The sequence below is a fragment of the Schistocerca nitens genome, chromosome 6, assembly GCF_023898315.1.
Source record: "Schistocerca nitens isolate TAMUIC-IGC-003100 chromosome 6, iqSchNite1.1, whole genome shotgun sequence".
NCBI classification, from domain to species: domain Eukaryota; kingdom Metazoa; phylum Arthropoda; class Insecta; order Orthoptera; family Acrididae; genus Schistocerca; species Schistocerca nitens.
Genome location: NC_064619.1, coordinates 452676605 through 452697745, shown reverse-complemented (window position 1 = coordinate 452697745; position 21141 = coordinate 452676605). Strand labels below are relative to the sequence as shown.

Here is a 21141-nt window from a genome sequence, read left to right as displayed (position 1 = left end):
GTAAATGACAAGATAGGTTTGATTTAAGATTTCGCAATTAGTTACTCCGGGTACACTTGTTATTAGTCATATTCATAACATTTTCTAGCGTACTCAACTCATACTATAAAATGACTTTTATCTTAATAATATGAATATTTATATATGTGTTTGGAGAGAGAGAGAGATTGATTTTTGATTGAGACTTTACTTTAAGTTGTAACTGGTATCTGAATTTTGGTTGCTGCCTCCTTAAATTATCGGCTGCTGCACCAGTTGGTGACGTATTATAATTTGGAGGAAGTTATTGTTCTTTAAGGTTTAAAATACGACTCTGTTAGTTACTTGCGGATAGCTTTGAGCCCAAGTTTTCGTAGCTTCTGTTGTAAATAAATAAGATCAAACAGCAATCTGCTTTTCATGAGAAAAGGAGATTGCTTGGCACACAAGCTTCCTTCAAACTACACGTCCCTCTACATCAAAATTAGTCATTGAAGTTCAGCACCATTATATAATACAAGTTCATAATTCAATTACTGCAATTAAGAAATTATGAGAGGTTGTTACGAACTGAATGAAAACTATAGAGAATGCATTTCCTTTCCTGTATTTTAGTGAACTTTGTGCACCTACAATTCTGTCGATTGATAGCCGGCGACGACAATGAAGTTCACCTCCTTTTCCAAAAACAAGATATTTCTATTCTTCACTTCCAGAAAATTTGTATTCATAAATGTTTGGCAACTCTTACACATATTTTACTCGGCTTTATCACTGAAATAGCAATTTTCATTTTAATGTAACAATACGTTCTGAGCGACGGCCTAGCAACACGTCCTCTTTCCATAAGATACAGATTAACATTCCTCTTTTTTTAATAAATCGTCTTTTTTTTACTTTTTTTTTAAAGTCCATACTCAAATATTCACAACTACTATCGTTGCGGGGATTGCGCGCTAAAGAGTTTGTTGCTGTCCAGCTGCGCTTCACTTCACTTCACTTCAAGTACTTTTTGAATCAAATTTACATTTACGGTATTTACATACATTACTGAACTTCTCAGAATAAAATTAGGCACAAATTTGTTAAGAGAAGATCACTGAGGCGCACATAACATTACAATAAGTTTGTGTGTTTGGCGGATATAAACATGCGTATTCGGTTTGCAAAGACTTTGCCCTATGAGCAGATGGTGGGGGTGGCTTATGAAGAAATACACTTTCTGTTTTACTGTTTATCAAGAAAGTTCAGTTCACCACAAGGAACTTCGCACGGCACATGTACCATGAGGAACATTTACAATTTGATTACATACCACTTATCTCTTGATTTCGTTTTTATTGCTGTAAAGGTGAGGTTATGTATCACCATTTGTCAGAACATGACATTACGTTTTAATTTAACTAAAACGGTGTCCTCTTCTGCCCTTCGCCGGATACGCCCTTGCGCTCAGTGTTTACAATCTGCAGGCTGTGTTTAGAATGTTCCTCTCGCTGCTGCGCAGAAAAGTGACGCGCCTCGGTTTCCCATTGAGCCTCACATACCTTGCGCAACTGCTGGCGAAAGATAAAGAGGCGTAAATTTACGGGCACGGCAAACACACGCCGTCTGCGGTGCGCAGTGGGACACTGCTCGTGGACCACGGGTCGCATTCCAAGCTGTGACATAGACGTCTAGAACGACGCATGCTCCAAGGAACGCGCCAGAGCTGATGTGGAAGCAGACGTCCCAGTATTGAAGCTCTCTGTCTTTCAGAATGATTATTCTCTCTGGAGCGGAATGTGCTTTGATTTGAAATTTCCTGGCGGGTTAAAACTGAGACTCGGAACAGGACTCACACCTGGGATCGTTGCCTTTCGCAGGGAAGTGCTCTACCGATTGAGCTAATCAATCACGACTCAAGAGGCGTCCTCAGAGCTTTACTTTCGCCAGTAACTCATATCCCATCTTCCGGAGTTCACAGAAGGTCTGCATACCTTTCGGGTCTAGTCCTTTTGGAAGGAAGGATATTGCAGATACATGACTTAACCCTTCTGGAAACAATACCTCAGGTTAAGGTTCAAAATGGTTCAAATGGCTTTAAGCACTATGGGACTTAACATCTGAGGTCATCAGTCTCCTAAACTTAGAACTACGTAAACCTACCTAACCTAAGGACATCACACACATCAATGCCCGAGGCAGGATTCGAACCAGCGACCGTAGCAGCGGCGTGTTTCCGGACTGAAACTCCTAGAACCGCTCGACCACAGCGGCCGGTCTCAGTTTAAGGCTAAGCCATGTTTCCACAATATCCTTCCTTCCAAGAGTGCTGATCCCGCAAGGCATGCAGAAGTTTGGAAGGCAAGCGATGAGGTACTGGCGGAAGTAAAGTTGTGAGGTCACGTCATGATCCGTATTTGGATAGCTCTGTTGGCAGAATGCTTGCCCACAAAAGGCAAAGGTCCCAAATTTGAGTCATGAAAAAATACACTTTTTGTTTTACTATATACCAAGAAGGTTCAGTTCACCACAAGGAATTTCGTCACAGCACATGGATCATGAGGAACAGTTACAATTTGATTTCATATCATTTATTTCTTGATTTTTAGAACTGTGAAGGTGAGAAGGTTATGAATCAGAACATGATATCTACGTTTTAACTTAACTAAAGCAGTGAAGCTCGCCGATGAAGGCCTCTTTGGGGAGCGAATGTTCAAATGTATGTGAAGTCCTAAGGGACCAAACTGCTTAGGCCAGCGGACCCTAAGCTTACACACTATTTAAACTAACCTATGCTGAGAACAACGCACACACCCATGCCCGAGGGAGGACTCGAAACTCCGGCAGGAGGGAACGCGTAGTCCATGACATGACGCCTCAAACCGGGAGGCCAACCCGTTTCGGGAGCGCAAAGAAGGAGTGTGAGGGGCGGAGGGAGCAGCCCCCCCCCCCCCAAAAAAAAAAGACGTCCGGCACACAGTTTTAACCTACCAAGGATTTCACATCGGTTGGTTCTTGTACCATTGCTATACATTACCGTGAGTATCTGTTTTATAAATTCAGATGCCTTTTTCTTGCTGAAACATATTATACAGGATGTTTCAGGAATATTGAATGTTTTAGATGGAGATAGTGTAGACTAATTCGAATAAAAAGTTCCATATAACCTGTGTCCAGATTAACTTGATTACAGAGATACAACTGTTAAAAGAATGCAACCCAAACAAGTAATCACAGAATATGTTAAGCAACGGCAAATGATTAAGTTCAAAGTTAATTTTTATAAATTGCTTCTCCAACTTCAATGCATTTTAGAATTCTTTTGAGGACACCCGAGTAGCTAACACAAAAATTTTCTGATTATCGTACCGCGTCATAATATAAATAACGATACTGGAGAAACCAACGTTTCGGCCATGGTTACAGTGGTTTTCTTCCGAGAAGAATGACGCTGTAACCATGGCCGAAACATTGGTTTCTCCAGTATAGTTATTTACATTACGACGTGGTACTATACTCAGAAAACTTTTATGTAAACTGTCTCTGGCCGTGGAAGCCTAAGCAGTTATACCCTTGTAGCTCTCCAGCGATCGTCTTCGCGTTCTTTTATAGGGGCAGCGCTATACATGATCCGAACGGTCAGTTCCTGCCTTGTGTTTAATTTTTATTTGCACGTTTCGCCATTCAACTATCCCCACAGACAAAAATCCAAACTGTTGAGGTTCGGGGATCTTGGTGGCCAAGAAGCGTGGTCATTTGTGGCGCTCCATCTTCCGGGGAATGTTACGTTTGGATGATGAGTCACCTGACGACAAGAATGTACAGGGACAAGAATGTACAGGGACCCCGTCATGTTGGAAGAACATAACCGTCTTGTAGCCAAAGGGACTTCTTCCAATAGAATTGGAAGCTCGCTTCCAACTTTTAGATTACGTGGCCATATAAGACAGTGCGGTAACACAACAAACGCAGTCACCTGATTGTCATATCACGCCAAACATTTACAGAGAAGCGTTCTTGAAGATGTGTCTCCACTAAGGTAAGTGAATTTTCGTCAAAACACCGTTGTGAGATGACCAACTTTACTGATACCGTCACTACTGAAGCTAGCTTCATCAGTAAAGAATATCAATGGCATTACTAGGCGTTCTGCAATTAGCCAACGACAAAATCTCCTTCATATCCTTCTCGAAGGCACCGGATCCGCTGTATACGAGAAGAATGGAGGCCTTGGATATGCAATGTCTTCCATTCCAGTGTGTGGAACACCGATATGCCTAGAAATTCTGCAAGTGCTTGTTGGAGGGCTACGCTCTACCAGTTAAGCAATGTCTTCTACTTCATGCACCCTCCGTTCATTTGCACGTTCAGACTGAAGATGACTGCTGGGCACTGGACCAGCACACAGTTTAGTGAAAACACGAATAAACACTCCTGACTCTAGTACTCTGCGGTTAGTAGACCGTCTTCCGTATTCCATACAAACAGCAGTGTCATTTCTATTACAAAGTTCGCACACCTATTACATATCGACGTATTCAGCACTTACATATACACTGAAGCGCCAAAGAAACTGGTATAGGTATGCGTATTCAAATAAGTTTGCAGAGATATGTAAACAGGCAGAATATGGTGCTGCAGTCGGAAACGCCTATATAAGACAAGTGTCTGGTACAGTTGTTAGATCTGTTACTCCTGCTACAATGGCAGGTTATCAAAATTTAAGTGAGTTGGAACGTGGTTTTGTAGTCAGCGCACGAACGATGGGACACAGCATCTCCGACGTAGCGATGAAGTGGGGATTTTCCCGTACGACCATTTCACGACTGTACCGTGAATATCAGGAATCCGGTAAAACATCAAATCTTCGACACCGCTGCGGCTGGAAAAAGATCCTGCAGGGATGGGACCAACGACGACTGAAGAGAATCGTTCAATGTGACAGAAGTGCAACCCTTCAGCAAATTGTTGAAGATTTCAATGCTGGGCCATCGACAAGTGTCAGCGTGCGAACCATTCAACGAAACATCATCGATATGAGCTTTCGGAGCCGAAGGCCCACTGTTGTATCCTTGATGACTGCACAACACAAAGCTTTACGCCTTGCCTGGGCCCGTCAGCACCGACAATGGACGGTTGATGACTGGAAAAATGTTGCCTGGTCGGACGAGTCTCGTCTCAAATTGTATCGAGCGGATGGACGCATACAGGTATGGAGACAACCTTATGAATCCATGGACCCTGGATGTCAGCAGGGGACTGTTAAAGCTGGTGGAGGCTCTGTAATGGTATGAAGCGTGTGCTTTTGGAATGATATGGGACCTCTGATAAGTCTACTTACGACTCTTACAGGTAACATGTACCTAAGCATCCTGTCTGATCACCTGTATCCATTCATGTACATTGTGAATTCCGACGGACTTGGGCAATTCCAGCAGGGCAACGCGACACCATACACGTCCAAAATTGCTACAGAGTGGCTCCAGGAACACTCTTCTGAGTTTAAACACTTCCGCTGCCCACCCAAATCCCTAGACATGAACATTATTGAGCATATCTGGAATGCCTTGCAACGTGCTGTTCAGAAGAGATCTCCACCCCGTCGTACTCTTAAGGATTTATGGACACGCCTGCAGGATTCATGGTGTCAGTTCCCTCCAGCACTACTTCAGACATTAGGCAAGTCTACGTCACGTCGTGTTGCGACACTTCCGCGTACTCGCGGGGGACCTACACCATATTAGGCAGGTGTACCAGTTTCTTTGGCTTCTCAGTGTACATTCGACATGCGTAAAGGATATAGTAGAACTGGCCAAAAGTTACAGTCACAATTATAGTTGAAAAATTCAGTTATGTGCAAAACTTCACAACTTCAACTTCAAAGCAGAGATGACAGTTGATAAATATACAGCGACTAGATTTCGGTCACGCAAAATGAAATTTATATCTGTAACCAACTGTACCCCTGCAGTCAATAAAAATTGGTCACATATTATATGGAATGTTTGATCGAACTAATCTAAACTACCACCACCTAAAATGTTTTACTTTCCAAATGAGTTTCGCTTTTTACATTAAAGGATCTTCAGTCCACGTTTTACTCACTCTGTACTTATCTGGAGACCTGCAGCTGCCTAGAACGAAATTAGAATTGTATATTAATTCCTTAAGCTTTTGACGGGCGTTGATATATATCAACGCGGACAGGTGAAAATGTGTGCCTCGACCGGGACTCGAACCCGGGATCTCCTGCTTGCATTGCAAACGCTCTATCCATCTGAGCCACCGAGAGCAGAGAGGATAGTATGACTTCAGGGTCTATCTCGTGCACGCCTCCCGCGAGATCCACATTCTCACCTTATATGTCCACACACTACATTCGTAGTGTCCCTACCCAACACACTCATTACTCGTGGAAGACATTCTTACTATAAACACTCCTTTGAAAAAAATTAAATTTGTTTACTACTACTACTACTACTACTACTACTACTAGGCTAATTATTGATTAGCTCTACAGGACCTTTATAGTGAAATGTTTCCCACACCACCTTGTATTGTCTTTCTATGTGTGTGAGTAACTGTATGTTCACTGTTGTGGGTAAATACATACAGCGTACACAGGGCGATGTGTGAAACTGATAGCGATTACACGCTTCCGCTGTTGTAGAAATCTGCTCCAGTGCTGCAGATACCGTGTTGATCTGAAAGTGGTAACCAAAGTACGGAGAAATATTCTTCGGGGCTCTGTTGCATAGCAATCAGATTGCTTTCAGCTCTGAGAAATGTCCAGGTACAATTGTGGATTTGAATGATCCATGAAGTGACTTCGTTTCCGAAGAAAGCATCGAACTATTTCACTAGAACTGAACGCTCCCGTCGGAACTGTTCTCAAGCTGGTATTTATTATTAAATCACAATAGAAGTATACGTTGGTTGTAGAATAACACGTACTGTAACACCATAGCTCTAATGCTGTAATGATTTATTTTGCTTTTTGTTCATTTTTTGTTTCATCATTGAGCTTCTGTAAATGTGTTTGATTGAATAGATAACACAAAATTGTATACTCATTTCTTTGTACAAACTTTGACGTCATGTTTTGGTTCAATGCAAAGTAGTGTATCTACAATTTATATTCTTTGTCCCATTTGGAGGGAACAAAACTTACTGTATATGATTGTAATTTTGTGTGAATAATTTTTGTAGACATGTTAATATGTGCAAAGGTTCTGTCTTATTTAATGTATTTGTGTGCTGTTATGTAAACTGCTGATCCTCACTTAGGGCTCTTAGTTATTCTGTATGTAAAAGGTGTAGGGGTTCCCCTCGGGAACGGTACAGCGCAACGCGCGCAAAATGTGGTTGGCATAGGTGGAAAAGGTGGAACTGATAGTTAGTCGGAGACAAGCAGTCAGTCGGGGACGAGCTACGAGTCCGTGCACTGCCGTGTAAAAATTGCATAGTGCTGGTTTCGAGAGAGGCTTTTCTGTTATTTTCCAATGCCTCGGATGGATGGGTAAATAGCTGGGCTATTCTGGAATTTGTATCTAACTTCGCCACCAAGAAATGACAGAGTCCAGCAATTCTGCCAGCAATTCCACCTACCAACATGTAGTTGCCACCACATTGCGCAATCATGGTAGCGTGACACTATAACGATGTACAGTGAAGGGTCAGCTTCATGGATGTGTTATTGTGCTGAAATATAAGGTAATTTATATCTGAACTTATGTACCTACCTTGACTTTTCTCCTCATCATAATACCTCTCAGGGTCCTCTCCGTTTGAACTAAAGTAATCACCGAGTATCCCTACTGAAAGAACTTTTATGACCAATGTTATGCTAATTTATGCCTCTTGAACTCAGTAAAAAGAAAGTTAAAGTTAATGTGGCAAGAGAGTGAGTTAAAGTAAATGTTGCTTGCTGAATATAATTTTCCTATTAAAACTGCTTATTAAAGTGCTGTTGCCAACTGCAAAATTAAAGTTCTTGAGACTGAGGCTTCTAAAGTTTTGCTTAGCTAATGATCACCTTGATACCTGAGTAAATTCTAAAAGGTGAGTCAGTTCTTGCAATTTTGTTAATATTGTGTTTCGAAGTAGAAAAAGTGGAAAACTGCATAGTAGGAAATTATATGTCTATAATTACTAAGTGTTTGTCTCTCTTGTGTGCATATTAACAGTATAAAGACCACTCAAGTTTGTGTAAGCCCTGAAAGTGATAGTGTTTTTCTGTACGTGTTATAATTTTGCAAATAGTTTTTGTGCTCCCCCAGTTGTTAGCTTCAATCTTAAAACATATGTGTGTCAGAGTTCATTGCACTCGCGTGTGGCCAAGTCCAGGTTGTGTTTGTCCGTTATAGTTACTTATACCTACTTTCTAAAACGAGAATGTTAATCATTCTCTTGCCTAGTTAGGCTGGCGGCCGTTTTCTTTATCCGTTGAACAGTGCAGATAGGCAAAATTTTGTTTGGTACTGTTCAAATATTTACGTAATTCTGACTTTCATTTCCGATAAGCCACCTCCGTTAGGAACAACACGGTCAACATAACAAAATTCCTCCCAGAGGGTAACACTATCCTGTTGAATTGCACTATAATTGCTTTTACAAAAGAGTTAAATGTCACAACCTGTTTCTAGCATTGAGGTTATGGTGCAGTAATAACAGCAGTTAGGAGTGTTATAGTACCTTCTTGAAATAATCAATATTTTATTGTTCTATTAACTGATTTCCTTCCATATACACATATATTTTACAATGTGAATCAAAATCTCGAAATGGCGTCGATTTTTACATCACAAGAATGGCTCTCCTCTTGTAAAATTACTCTTAACAAGAACAAAAGCTTTAAATCCTAAGAATAATTATGTGAGCGCTGACCGCCACAGAGTAATAAACAATATCTTTGTCTCTCTCTCTCTCTCTCTCGCAGTGTCACAGGAAGTTATGCTGCATGATACATCATATTACCGAGTCTCGTAAGAATTCGGGTAATATATGTGTATTCGCGCAGAAGAAGAAGGTCATGGCCGGTATTGCCAGAACTATATACTTATATGGATATGGTATCTGTTCTCCTCCAAGTCCTTTGCTGTCTCTGACAGAATTACGATGTCATCGACGAACCTTAAAGTTTTTATTTGTTGTCCCTGAACTTTAATTCCTACTCCAAATTTTTCTTCTGTTTCCATTACTGCTTGCTCGATGTACAGATGGAATAAAAACTTGGATAGGCTACAACCCTATCTCATACCCTTCTCACCCACTGCTTCCATTTCATACCCCTCGACTCTTATAACTGCTGCCTGGTTTCTGTGCAAATTGTAAATTGCCTTTCACTGCCTGTATTTTAACCCACCACGTTTAGGATTTCAGAGTATGCCAGTCTCCATTGTCAAAAGCTTTCTCTAAGTCTACAAATGCTAAAAACGAAGGTTTGTCTTTCATTAACCTATCTTCTAAGATAAGGTTTAGTATTTTGCAACCATGACTTATTAAACTGATACTTCGGTAATTTCCACGCTTTTCAGCAACTGCTTTCTTTGGAACCAGAATTAGACATTCTTCTTGAAGTCTGAAGGTATTTCACCTGTCTCGTACAACTTGCACACCTGATGAAAGAGTTTTGTCATGGTTGGCTCTCCCAAGGCTATCAATAGTTCTGACGGAATGTCGTCTACTCCTAGGGCCTCGTTTCTACTTAGATCTTTCAGAGCTCTGTCAAATTCTTCTCGCAATATCATATCTCCCACCTCATTTTCATCCACGTCCACTTCCCTTTCCATAATATTGCTTTCACGTTCAGCTCCCCTGAACAGACCCCCTATACACTCCTTCCCCGTTTCAGCTTTCCCTTCATTGCTTAGGACAGGTTTTCCACCTGAGCTGTTTCTTTTCCTCAAAGGCATCTTTATTTTTTCTTTAGGCAGTATCTACCTTTCCCTTAGTGAAATATGCTTCTAACTCCTTACATTTGTTCTCTAGCCAGTTCCGTTTAGCCATTTTGCAATTCCTGTCAGTCTCAGTTTTTAAACGTTTCTATTCCCTTCCGCCTACTTCATTTGTTACATTTTTAAATTTTCTCCTCATATCAATTAAATTCAATATCTCTTGTTTATCCAAGGATTTCTACTATGCCTTGTCATTTTACCTATTTGGTCCTCCGCTGCCTTCACTATTTCATCTCGTTAAGCTACCCACTCGTCTTTACCGTATTCCTTTTCCCTGTTCTATTCAGTTGTTGTCTAATGCTCCTTCTGAAACTCTCAACAACCTCTGATTCTTTCAGTCTCCTTAATTTCCTACCTTTTTATAATTTTCTTAGGTTTTAATCTACAGTTCACAACTAATAAATTGTGGTCGAAGTCCATATGTGCCCCTGGAAATGTCTTACAATTTTAAAACTGGTTTCAAAATCTCTGTGTAACCATCATGTAATTAGTCTGAAATGTTCCATTATCTCCGGGTCTCTTCCACGTATACAGCCCTCTTTTATGAGTCTTAAACCAAGTATTAGCGATGATTAAATTATGCTCTGTGCAAAATTCCACCAAGCAGTTTCCTCTTTCATTCCTTCCCCCAGGCCATATTCACCTAATATTTTTCCTTCTCTTTTTTTCCTACTACCGAATTCCAGTCCCCCACTAAAATTAAATTTTCGTCTCCTTCAACCACCCGAATAATTTCTTTTGTCTGATCATACATTTCTTCAGTCTCTTCATCACCTGCGGAGCTAGTTGGCATACAAACTACTGTGGTACTCGTGGGCGTCGTGTCTATCTTGGCTAGGATAATGCGTTCACTATGCTGTTCATAGTAGCTTACCCGCATTCCTGTTTCCTTATTAATTATTAAACCTAGTTCTGCATTAACCCTATTTGGTTTTGTATTTATAATCCTGTCTTCACCTGACCAGAAGTCCTGTTCCTCCTACCACCCAACCTCGCTAATTCCCACCATATCTAACTTCAATTTATCCATTTTCCTTTTTCAATTTTCTGACCTACCACCCCAATTAAGGGATCTAACATTCCACGCTCCGATCCGTAGAATGCCAGATTTGACAAACTGCCTATTGGCTTCTGTCTCGGGTTCTTCGGCCGACGTTCATCTAACGATTTTTCTGACGTTTCGCCAGCACGAGTGGCTGGCATTGTCAAAGCTTCACCCTCCATTGCCGGTGGTGAACTGGAGCCGAGCTCGCGGGCGCAGGCTATATGTACCTGGCGCGCCAACGTCCGAGGGCTTCTCCGCGGTCATTTCCGGTGCGGTTCTCCTCTTGCTACCTGCGACGGTCGTTCGCTGCAGTACGGGAAGCCAGGATCCGTTGACCTTAAGGCTTTCCTCTTTCTTGTTCAAACTGTTCGCGTGTTTTTGTATTTCTACAGCTTCTCTGAACAAGCGCGTGTGATAGTGCTTCTCTACAGCCAGAACTTCCGTGTCGGCGAATTTTATTACATGGTCGGTCTCATTCAGTGCGTGCTCTGCCACGGCCGATTTCTCCACCTGCCCCAACCTGCAATGTCGCTTATGCTCTTTGATCCTGGTGTTAATGGATCGTCCAGTCATTCCGACATAAACTTTTCCGCATGTGCAAGGTATGCGGTATATTCCCGACATTGCAAGAGACCCACTTGCAATGTCGGGAATATACCGCATACCTTGCACATGCGGAAAAGTTTATGTCGGAATGACTGGACGATCCATTAACACCAGGATCAAAGAGCATAAGCGACATTGCAGGTTGGGGCAGGTGGAGAAATCGGCCGTGGCAGAGCACGCACTGAATGAGACCGACCATGTAATAAAATTCGCCGACACGGAAGTTCTGGCTGTAGAGAAGCACTATCACACGCGCTTGTTCAGAGAAGCTGTAGAAATACAAAAACACGCGAACAGTTTGAACAAGAAAGAGGAAAGCCTTAAGGTCAACGGATCCTGGCTTCCCGTACTGCAGCGAACGACCGTCGCAGGTAGCAAGAGGAGAACCGCACCGGAAATGACCGCGGAGAAGCCCTCGGACGTTGGCGCGCCAGGTACATATAGCCTGCGCCCGCGAGCTCGGCTCCAGTTCACCACCGGCAATGGAGGGTGAAGCTTTGACAATGCCAGCCACTCGTGCTGGCGAAACGTCAGAAAAATCGTTAGATGAACGTCGGCCGAAGAACCCGAGACAGAAGCCAATAGGCAGTTTGTCAACAAGTGGCCACGAAAGCCTCAACAATTTTGTAATGCCAGATTTGTTTCTCCTCCTGACGACATCCTTCTGAGTAGTCCCCGCCGGAGATCCGAATAGGGGACTGTTTTACATCCAGAACATTTTACCCATCAGGACGCCATCGTTGCATGCCCTCTGGAAAAATTACGGCTGTAATTTCCCCTTGCTCTCATCCGTTCGCAGTACCAGCGCAGCAAGACCACTTTGGCTGATATTACTAGGCCAGATCAGTCAATCATACAGACTGTTGCCCCTGCAACTACTGAAAGGGCTGCTGCCCCTCTTCATGAACCACAAGTTTGTCTGCCCTCTCAATAGATACCCCTCTGTTGTGGTTGCACCTATGGTAGGGCTACCTGTATCGGTGAGACTTTGTAAGCCACCGCGACCGACGACAAGATCCATCTTTCATGTGGGGAAATTTTCTCATATAATTGCCTTTTTTACCAACACATGTAGTCTTTTTAGCCTTTTGCCTTACAAAATTGAATATATTAATTTTACATATATAAAGAGAACTGTTGAAATACATTTAAATTTTATAATTAATACTGTAGCATTGTGAGGAACACAATAAAATGAAAAAATAAATGATTGTAGCAGCTGGAACCGAACCCTAACTGACAAATTGCCAGTCGGCGCACTGATCCAGTATGTAAACTGTTGCTCAAATAGCTCTCATACTCCATATGACAATTTTTATAGAGCGTTTCATCTTTTCTTACAGCCCATTGAGGCGAAATATTCTAGGAACTTGAAAGGGACACCTACCTGCTTCTGAAAACATAATTTGAGCCAAATCGGTGCGCTTTGTTTCACGTCCACCCCTTGTTAGATTTAAATTTGAGTAGGTCTACCTAACTTTTGTACTCTCACCGCCTCCTACCAAGATATATAGGAAAAGGGTCTCTTTAGTAGATCATCTACAGAATTCGCCATGTTGCTTGCTCAGTACTTTATACACACTTTCAAAGAAAAATAGTGACCAAGTGCTGTGAGCAATGTAGCACCCATAGTGCTGGAAGGGATAATGTCGTATCAGAGCAGCCGAAAACAGACAGCTGTGTCGCTTCTTTCATTTGATCGTAATGTGGCGACCATCAGTTCAGTGCTCAACAGTGGTTTCCAGTTATCATGGAGGGAGCGCTACAAACTTGTTTTCATCCGTTTTATTAGCATACCAGCACGAATTCTAAGAGAAATGACGTAATTTCAATGCGATTTTTGGCTTGCGTTCAAAGAGAAATGCAAAGTTTAAAATATTTACAGTGTGCTGTAGCACATCAGCACATTATCACCGACCTCCACTAAACGAACTGTGCCATAAATGATGTAGCAATATTTATGAAAAGCAAAAATATAGGGGGGAAAACGAAGTTTCCAAATGAACAGGTAACTTTCATCTATTCTGTGCGCATAGCACTATTCAGTCTATTTAACAGCTCCTGTAATTAATCTCTTGAACGTTGGTAGGCAATGCAGAACTCAAGCTTAAGAATATTTTAGATGATGAGACACGATATTTAATTTTAACGTGTAGTTCGAGTGCCTGAGTCATAGTCAGCTGCACTGGAACTCTTGGTATCTGTTACATGTCTGGTTACTTCTCTGGATCAGTGTACTGTAAATTTGATTTCTTGTTAGTTCATACGCATTTTTTTGCAGGAAATAAATACTCTTAATTACAATGTTTCCTGATGTATCATGCCTATCACTTTGAGCTACTTAATCTTATTTTCATATTAGCCACTTGTAATCACGTAAATCTTCATTTACTCCAGTTACTCTACTATTTCCTTTTATTACATTACTCCATCTCCTCCACATGTTGCCTTTTTTGAATGCTGTCAATGTTGATCCTTTTCTATTATTTTTCCAGATTTGTTAGCCTTCTAAACTGAGGACCATAGTTCTACAAGGGTTTCTATCTGTTGTGCCTGATTAAGTGATGTTGTTTCTTCCAATTTCTTTTCTTATTTCTGTGGCACAGGCTAACATTGACTTCTTTTTCCAGGTACACTAAAAGCTGTCCTCTTCCATTCAGTAAGAAGAGTAAAAGAGTACTCTTAGCTTTACCATTACTTCTCATATTTCCTGGAAGACCCCTTCATCGCTTCTCATTTTTTAACCACCTATTGTTTATGTGTCACCGATTATTTTTAAGTTGAACTGTCTTTCAAGTAGCATACCTGTAGTCTATCCAGCTTGTAATTCAGTATAAGCACTCGCATGCATATATACGTTCCCACTCCAGTGTAATGTTTTAATTTTATATTACTAGAGATGAACATCTTATACCCATGTTTTCAGTTAAGACTTATGCTCTTTCTATTTAATTTACCTTACATCTATTGCAGATCTCTGTAATCCATTCGGCTTATTTTTTAATATCTTTATCTCTCTCTGCATTGCGTTTGATGACGGCTGGCCTGAAGTAGCATTCTTGTTATATTTTCCCATTAATACCCCTCCGCTATTAATTCGGTTCTTAGCGAAAGTATCATAATGCTTTTGAAACTTTCCAAAAATTCTTCTTTAACCCCATTAGGTTTTTTCTTCTGTAAACGCACAAAAATTAATGATGACTATTTAGAAATACTTACATTCACTGATTAGATAATTAATTCTCTGATAATTCGCCTGAAATACGTTAACTGTAAGGATAACGTAGGTTTCCGCTATTAAACCATTTACAAACCCATTTTTCAGAAATATTTTCGCCACAAAATTTTGTGTAATTATTCTTTAAGAAAACATCTTCGTTTAACCATCTTGTTTCTTGGGTAGCAACAATGTTCATTTTGTATCTGGAGACTTTGTCAGTTAAGTTATGAGCAGACAACTCATCATGAGCTGTCCGCCAATGTAGCGTACGGGTAAGGGATATTATTAGTAGTAACACACCGCATTTACAATGTTTTTATTTTTATTCAACTCATTTCGATGTTCCAAATCCATTTTAAAGGACTAAATAAACTCATTTGAAGGTTACATCAGCTTCAGTGTGTCAGGTAGAAGGAAATGAACGACATACTTGCTAGTTTTACAAGAAAGTGTTCCTGACGAGATTAATAGGCAAATGAAGTAACCGGTGGCCCACGTGCGTGGTTTCACCCTTCTAAAATAAAAAAAGATATATAAACAGACACTTAAAGTCAAGTACAGTAGTATGAGATCGTAGAGGAGGAAACCTGTGAGACTATATTACAAACATGGCTGCAAATCTTTAATGCATCTCGTGATTTTCGATCTGATATTGGGATCATCTGACACACCAAACAAACAGAGAATTATACGAGAAAAACAGTGCTGAGTCGCACAGAAGAGTTACAGAGAGCCTCTGATGCCCTAATCACTACTAACGGCAGATTTATCGTGTTAATTCATATCAATGCTTGATGCATTAAGAATGATTTCCAGAGTAGTAGCCATGCGTAGGAAATTCTACGTACGAAATGTGTATTCATGTTAAATTTTTGCTTATTTTTTGACACTCTCGTGTGCCGCGCGAGATTAGCCGAGCGGTCTAAAAAGGCGCTGCAGTCATGGACTGTGCGGCTGGTCCCGGCGGAGGTTCGAGTCCTCCCTCGGGCATGGGTGTGTGTGTTTGTCCTTAGGATAATTTAGGTTAAGTAGTGTGTAAGCTTAGGGACTGATGACCTTAGCAGTTAAGTCCCATAAGATTTCACACACATTTGAACATTTGACACTCTCGTATCATATTTGGTGTGATACATGCTAAAGATAGTGTATATTTCGGGAGAGATTGATTTACTCGTGTAGTATCTGGATTTATAATTGAGTCCTCACATGTTCATTACATAACAGACATTCGCAGTAGCACTTCACACAATTTACCAGTGAGATTTTATGCAGCATATTGCTTCGTAAAGCATCTCTCTGCAACAGGCAAGAAACTGGCTTCAAACCCTGTGCCAGCACTCGATTTCAGCCATTCGCCAAAGTTGGCGAGAAGACTGCAGGAAGCAGTAGGCGACTTCATGCGCAGTCTACTGTAGAAGTGCTACAGATAAGCCCCAAAGGTGATAGCTTCTTGTTACTGTTTATCGATGCAGATATCTCATAGTTGAGAAGTGTGGGAGACGAAATTATGAAACAGTCTTTTTTTTACATTCATCAATATCAAAGGAAATTAATCTATTCCCAGTAAGTCTAGTGAAAAATGTAGCCTTTAATTCTCGTCACAATTCCTTGATAACACAGCCAATCATATCTTCATGCGCCAGCATGTTACATAATTTGTTACTTCTTGGAATTCACGTATTCCATAAGACTTTACGCGGTTAGCAAGAAATTCAGAACTGAAAGAGTTATCAGGCAAAAAGATTCCGTACGATCAAAAATAATCTTTGCAGCTCAAGAGGAAGCTGACAAATCCTTAAACTGTAAAATGAAGTAACACGTGATAATACGCTGCGCAACGCAAATCAAGGGGCACTTTTTCGGAACCCCGTAATTGTCTCTCAGTACGACGTAGAAATTTGAAATTTGGCTTGATGGTGATTACAATCTTCCTCTGTAATGGTAAAAAAATTCCCTGACAGTCATTCAACTACCACATTTTCACCTACACAAAAGTGTCAGACAGTCTCACGCAACTTAATTAGAAGTCGCTTGTGAGGAACGGTGTCAAAACCCTTCTGGAAAGGAATTTTAAGACACTTGTCGACAGCACTCATCCCAACACTGATTCTGAAAATATCGTTCTCGTGAAACCCAAACTAGCTCTTATTTTAACACAAAGCAATGAGTGCTATCGGCAGAGGATGTCAAATTGATTCTATATTTTTAGATTTCCAGCAGGTTTTTACACCGTTCCTCACAAGCGACTTCTAATTAAATTGCGTGCCTATGGAGTATCGTTTCAATTGTGTAACTTGATTCGTGATTTCCTGTCAGAAAGGTCATAGTTCGTAATAACTGACAGAGTAAAACAGAAGTAATATCTGGCGTTCCCCAGGGAAGCGTTATAGGCCTTCTGTTGTTCCTGATTTACATAAATGACAGGAGACAATTTGAGCAGCCCTCTTAGATTTTTTGCACATAATGCCATCATTTACTGTACTATACAGTTATCAGATGATCAAAACGAATTGCAAAATGTTTTAGACAAGAAATTTGTATGGTGCAAAAAGTAGCAATTGACTCTAAATAGTGAAAATGTGAAGTCATCCACGTGAGTACTAAAAGGAATCCGTTAAATTTCAGTTAAAAGATAAATCACAGAAATCTAAAGGCTGTAAACTCAACTAAATACTTAAGGATTGCAATTACGAATAACTTAAACTGGAACGACTGCATAGATAATGCCGCGGGGAAAGCAAACCGAACATTGTGATTTATTGGCAGAACACTTGAAAAATGTAACAGGTCTACTAAAGAGACTACTTACACTAAGCTTGTCTACCCTCTTCTGGAGTAATGCTGTGCGGTGTGGGATCCGAAACAGGTAGGACTGATTGAAGACATAGAAAAAGTTCAAAGAAGGGCAGCTCGTTTTGTATTATTGCGAAATAAGGGAGAGAGTGCCATGTACATGATACACGAATAGCGGTGGCAGTCATTAAAAAAATGAGCTCTTTCGCTGCGGCGCGGCAGTAACTTCTCACAAAATTTCGATCACCAACTGTGTGTTGGTGAAAATATTTGATCGGCGCGTACCTACATAGCGAGAAATGATCGTCATAATAAAATAAGAGAAATCAGAGTTCGTACGGAAAGATTTAAGTGTTCGTTTTTCCAGCTCGCTGCTCTAGAGTAGAACAGTAGAGAAGTAACTTAAAGGTGTTTCGATCAATCCTCTACCAGGCACTTAATAGTGAATTGCAGAGTAATTATGTAGGTGCAGATGTAGATGTAGTACTGTCCACCCCATCTGACGTATCGTTTATCAACATGGAGAGCAGAAGTGGTCCTATCACACTTTTTGGTGGAATCCTGACGTTTCATTTGTCTCTGATGAACATTCGCCCTACACGCCAACGTACTGGATTCTAACACTTAAAAAGTCTTTTCGAGTCTGTCACATGTCTGTGAACCTGTTGCGTATGCTCAGACTTAACAATCTACAAAGTTGTGCATTGTCGTACTGTGTTATTAGAGTCCTCCCTCCAAATAAAACTCCTTGGTCCTGGTGGGTATCGAACCCGCATGCAATGGCAGTCAGAAATGTTACCTGCACAGCTATTGGTCCCGAGTTCGAGTCTCGGTCGGCGCACACAGTTTTAATCTGCCAGGAAGTTTCATATCAGCGTACACTCCGCTGCAGAGTGAAAATCTCATTCTGGAAACATCCCCCAGGCTGTGGCTAAGCCATGTCTCCGCAATATCCTTTCTTTCAGGAGTGCTAGTTCTGCATGGTTCGCAGGAGAGCTTCTGTAAAGTTTGGAAGGCAGGAGACGAGATACTGGCAGAAGTAGAGCTGTGAGGGCCGGGCGTGAGTCGTGCTTCGGTAGCTCAGTTGGTAGAGCACTTGCCCGCGAAAGGCAAAGGTCCCGAGTTCGAGTCTCGGTCGGCGCACACAGTTTTAATCTGCCAGGAAGTTTCATATCAGCGTACACTCCGCTGCAGAGTGAAAATCTCATTCTGGAAACATCCCCCAGGCTGTGGCTAAGCCATGTCTCCGCAATATCCTTTCTTTCAGGAGTGCTAGTTCTGCATGGTTCGCAGGAGAGCTTCTGTAAAGTTTGGAAGGCAGGAGACGAGATACTGGCAGAAGTAGAGCTGTGAGGGCCGGGCGTGAGTCGTGCTTCGGTAGCTCAGTTGGTAGAGCACTTGCCCGCGAAAGGCAAAGGTCCCGAGTTCGAGTCTCGGTCGGCGCACACAGTTTTAATCTGCCAGGAAGTTTCATATCAGCGTACACTCCGCTGCAGAGTGAAAATCTCATTCTGGAAACATCCCCCAGGCTGTGGCTAAGCCATGTCTCCGCAATATCCTTTCTTTCAGGAGTGCTAGTTCTGCATGGTTCGCAGGAGAGCTTCTGTAAAGTTTGGAAGGCAGGAGACGAGATACTGGCAGAAGTAGAGCTGTGAGGGCCGGGCGTGAGTCGTGCTTCGGTAGCTCAGTTGGTAGAGCACTTGCCCGCGAAAGGCAAAGGTCCCGAGTTCGAGTCTCGGTCGGCGCACACAGTTTTAATCTGCCAGGAAGTTTCATATCAGCGTACACTCCGCTGCAGAGTGAAAATCTCATTCTGGAAACATCCCCCAGGCTGTGGCTAAGCCATGTCTCCGCAATATCCTTTCTTTCAGGAGTGCTAGTTCTGCATGGTTCGCAGGAGAGCTTCTGTAAAGTTTGGAAGGCAGGAGACGAGATACTGGCAGAAGTAGAGCTGTGAGGGCCGGGCGTGAGTCGTGCTTCGGTAGCTCAGTTGGTAGAGCACTTGCCCGCGAAAGGCAAAGGTCCCGAGTTCGAGTCTCGGTCGGCGCACACAGTTTTAATCTGCCAGGAAGTTTCAGCTATTGGTATGTTTAACAGTAGAGCTAATTAGAAAACTTATAAATTTCCACTACTTTCAGGCGTAGAGCTGTAGCAATACGACACATATAAAATTGACAGAATTTTGTGGTTAGTCTTGCGGAAAGGCTTCGCAGTGCTCCGACTGAAGAACATGTTTCCAAAAACAGTTAATTAGTTGATTAGTTAAACTGATGCTGCATTTCCTCGAGCTGGATAAAGCTACGAATTGTAAGGTTATCACGGTAGTAAGCCTGTTCAAAAAAAAGAGTTTCGTTTCGCGGGCTGTCTACTTAGTCACTTATTTTTGAAACGTGGTAAGCCCAATGGTGAATTCATATTAAAATTTGTCATACCGTAAAGAATCAGTTCATTTATATTTTCTAGAGGTATGGTTTTACATGATTTGTAAATGCCTGCAGTTCTGTCGCATCCAAGTCAAACGTATTCATATTTTAATAAAACGTCAGTAGTGACTAGATTAGTTTGTTTTGTCACTTTGAAACATTTGAAGCACCTCTATTAGAATTGAAAATGTATTTCTGAAAATGAATTGTATTAAAGAAAATACGAATGATAATTTGTGCATAATATCCAGGTTATACGTGCCAGCTTTTGAGAACAAACGTCGCCGTACAGTGAGAGTAGTAATGTGGATTTCAAAGGGATGTGATATAGGCTATGTGAGACTGCTTAGCGAGTGGCTGCAAGAAATGCATAGAAAGGAACCAAATAAATCTTGCATTCGATGGAAAGTTAAACAGTGATGAAACTGTCAATCTATTCTGAAGTTTCCAAGCAACTAACATTATCTGCAATGAAGGATATATCTGAGATCATGAAGTAGCTGGATGACAATAGCGTACGACAACGTTTATTGGACTATATAAAAAATCCGTTAACTAAAAATAAGATGTAATGCTAGTTTTCGAACATTATGTAGAAATCATAGTGAACGCGCCGGCCACTGTGGCCGAGCGGCTCTAGGCGCTTCAGTCCGGAACCGCGCTGCTGCTACGGTCGAATCCTGCCTCGGGCATGGCTGTGTGTGATGTCCTTAGGTTAGCTAGATTTAAGTAGTTCTAAGTCTAGGGGACTGATGACCTCAGATGTTAAGTCCCATAGTGCTCAGAGCCATTTGAACCATAGTGAACGCATTATTGTATCCAAGACAGATACGAAGCCCACGCCTACTACAGTAGTACAAGTTTATATACTAACTAGCTCCGCAGATGATGAAGACATTGAAGAAACGTATGATGCGATTAAAGAAATTATTCAGATAGTTAAGGGAAATGAAAATTTAATAGGCATGGGGGGACTGGAATTCGATAGCATGGGAAGGAAGAAAATGTGTGTGAATTCCTAAGGGACCAAACTGCTAAGGTCATCGGTCCCTAGACTTACACACAACTTAAATTAACTTAAGTGAAGAACAACACACACACACACACACACTCGTGCCCGAGGGAGGACTCGAACCT

The 21141-nt window shown here is 41.5% G+C and overlaps 4 non-coding genes across 4 annotated transcripts; all 4 read left to right on the top strand.

Annotated features, from left to right (window-relative positions):
- The first annotated feature begins 18650 nt into the window (after positions 1 to 18650).
- Positions 18651 to 18724, top strand: Trnas-cga (transfer RNA serine (anticodon CGA)). Its single transcript has one exon. It is a non-coding gene; the product is annotated as a tRNA-Ser (tRNA).
- A 228-nt stretch (positions 18725 to 18952) lies between these two features.
- Trnas-cga (transfer RNA serine (anticodon CGA)) lies at positions 18953 to 19026 on the top strand. Its single transcript has one exon. It is a non-coding gene; the product is annotated as a tRNA-Ser (tRNA).
- Positions 19027 to 19254: 228 nt separating this feature from the next.
- Positions 19255 to 19328, top strand: Trnas-cga (transfer RNA serine (anticodon CGA)). The gene has a single exon. It is a non-coding gene; the product is annotated as a tRNA-Ser (tRNA).
- A 228-nt stretch (positions 19329 to 19556) lies between these two features.
- Positions 19557 to 19630, top strand: Trnas-cga (transfer RNA serine (anticodon CGA)). The gene has a single exon. It is a non-coding gene; the product is annotated as a tRNA-Ser (tRNA).
- Positions 19631 to 21141: the final 1511 nt, after the last annotated feature.